General features: G+C 37.8%; 1 protein-coding gene across 4 annotated transcripts in view; it reads left to right on the forward strand.

The window, feature by feature from the left end:
- Positions 1-2,728, forward strand: part of LOC115242668 (cysteine-rich motor neuron 1 protein-like) — a 241,393-nt gene that overhangs the window by 50,555 nt on the left and 188,110 nt on the right. The window lies entirely within an intron of this gene.

The raw sequence follows: 2,728 nt of genomic DNA on the forward strand, positions 1-2,728 counted from the left end.
AAAAAAGAGAGTATATCTAATTATTTCTAAATAAAATAATATTAGAGATCGAGAACAAAGTAAATCGCGATTTGATCGATCCAACATTCTCCTCTAAGGATAGAGATGATCCCGCGTGTGCAGAATGCAATTCCCTCAATTGCTTCCGTTCTTTTTCCCACCGTCCTCGAGATGGATACCCGTTATATCGTAGGTTATATCCACTCCTGAGGTAGTAAGAGGGCGAGACTGTATCCTGTAGTCCCGACGGTCACGAGTTCATACCCCCAAGTGCCATAAGTATCTCCTATCTGGCAAATGTATCTAGCTGTTTAGCGGACGTGCTTAGACACCGTCCTAGCCCAGTTCGCTAAGCGAGAGAACGAGCGAGAGTATCGGCTATCTCCGTGCTCCGAGAATTGATAGTGCATAATCTTGATTTCGCTCTCTATCTTTCTTTCTCGCTCTCTCTGTCTTTTTTTTTTTATTATGAATCATTTAAATAAGCTCTATCCTGAGCCTCGCGCAATCAATTTGTTTGTAAATTGCGAGGCGATCTAATAATAATATTTGGTTTAAGAGAATCGCGCTGCCTTTCGATAAGTATTACAGCTCAAGGCGTGCATCGTTAGTGAGAGTCACACGAGATGGATACCCGTTATATCGTAGGTTATATCCACTCCTGAGGTAGTAAGAGGGCGAGACTGTATCCTGTAGTCCCGACGGTCACGAGTTCATACCCCCAAGTGCCATAAGTATCTCCTATCTGGCAAATGTATCTAGCTGTTTAGCGGACGTGCTTAGACACCGTCCTAGCCCAGTTCGCTAAGCGAGAGAACGAGCGAGAGTATCGGCTATCTCCGTGCTCCGAGAATTGATAGTGCATAATCTTGATTTCGCTCTCTATCTTTCTTTCTCGCTCTCTCTGTCTTTTTTTTTTTATTATGAATCATTTAAATAAGCTCTATCCTGAGCCTCGCGCAATCAATTTGTTTGTAAATTGCGAGGCGATCTAATAATAATATTTGGTTTAAGAGAATCGCGCTGCCTTTCGATAAGTATTACAGCTCAAGGCGTGCATCGTTAGTGAGAGTCACATCGCTTGTCTAACGATAAGTGCCTTTCGTGAAATCTATTCTTATTGCTTGCAAGTGTATTTTATGAAATTTATCAAATGAAGAGAAAATTGTAAAAATTTATTTTATCATTAAATGTGATTTTGTCGAGATGTGCGATTTATAAATAACTCTTTCTGAAGAACCTTTTGATCCGTATTTCGCATGTCGCGCGCAATATTCGCAGGTATTCCGTACATAAAGCGCTAGTCACGGATGACAATTGCACCGAGTCGAGAACAATTCAGGATTTGTCGATTTTACACGTACGAGTTAATTTTTATGCAGAGTCGAGTGAAGAGCGTCGGCTGTGCAAATTGACTCGAAGACAGGCGCGTTTAACTGTCGGAAATAGGATTCAAGTGTCGCGGATTCACGTCGGGAACATCTCGTTGTCGATTCCCTCTTATTTCTCGGTCTCCGCTCGTCGGTGGAGTTTAACGACTCGCGTGCTGTCTTTTTTTTTTTTTTTTTTTTTTTCGCGCATGATAAAATTTTTGATTTGTTCTTCAAACAAATATTTATTAACAAAATTATATAATTTACGAAAAAGATTTCTTTAAATATAAACTGTTATAAAAAATATGATAAATAAAAACGTATAATTCTTATATTTATATTTTGCTGCATGCAGGTATCAAAGGGAGCATTGTGCGTGAAAGAAAGAGGGAGAGAGAGAGAGAGAGAAAAAGAACGGGAGATCGTATCTTTCGTTCACACTTTTTTCCACCTTCGATTCTCTGTGTCGCGATGTAAAGAGAATCGCGCGCGCTCACGTGCTCGTGATATGTCGCATGCATTCGTGTGCATGCATGCAAGAGCGTTTACGTAGGCTAATGTAATACGGGTGGTGATGTCAGCGAACCGGGCGCTGACTACGAGGTGGCCTCACCGTTGGTTTATTTTATTCCGAATGCCACTTGTGCCTCGCGCGCGTAAAAACCATTGCTTTTTCGGTAAAATTGTTACACCGTCGCCATTCGCAAGCGACAGTGTATCGCAATCCTATGAAACGGCCGGATTACATGCACGCAGATACGAGGAATTGCCGCTCCATATGTTACAGATTATAAACACGATCAGAGGCGAAAATAGACTCTGCGATGTATATTTTTGACGTTCGAAAAGTTTATTGCACTCTTTCGGTAGGAAATATGTAACAGCGCGAGTAAAAGATTAAGTTGCGAAACAAGATTGACAGAAATCCATAAATCTTTCTTTTTTATCTTTAAAAAATTGTGTGATGAATAGGAAAATTTTTACTCTTAATTAAAACCTTAAAATTGTTTTATCAGCAGTAATTTAACAAAAATTATATATATTATTATAATTTATGTTCTGCGATTATTTTGTTAAAAATAAATTTACATTTACCGATACGATGGGTAACGATGGAATTATAATACACAACATTGTGATCTGCAAAATACAAATGTTTCGATATTATGTACAAGCAGTGTCCAAAACTCAATATCTCAAAAGATAATTATTGCGCATGATAAAATTTTTGATTTGTTCTTCAAACAAATATTTATTAACAAAATTATATAATTTACGAAAAAGATTTCTTTAAATATAAACTGTTATAAAAAATATGATAAATAAAAACGTATAATTCTTATATTTATAAATAA

This window comes from Formica exsecta, unplaced genomic scaffold, assembly GCF_003651465.1.
Source record: "Formica exsecta isolate Colony F162 unplaced genomic scaffold, ASM365146v1 scaffold614, whole genome shotgun sequence".
Taxonomy (NCBI): Eukaryota; Metazoa; Arthropoda; class Insecta; order Hymenoptera; family Formicidae; genus Formica; species Formica exsecta.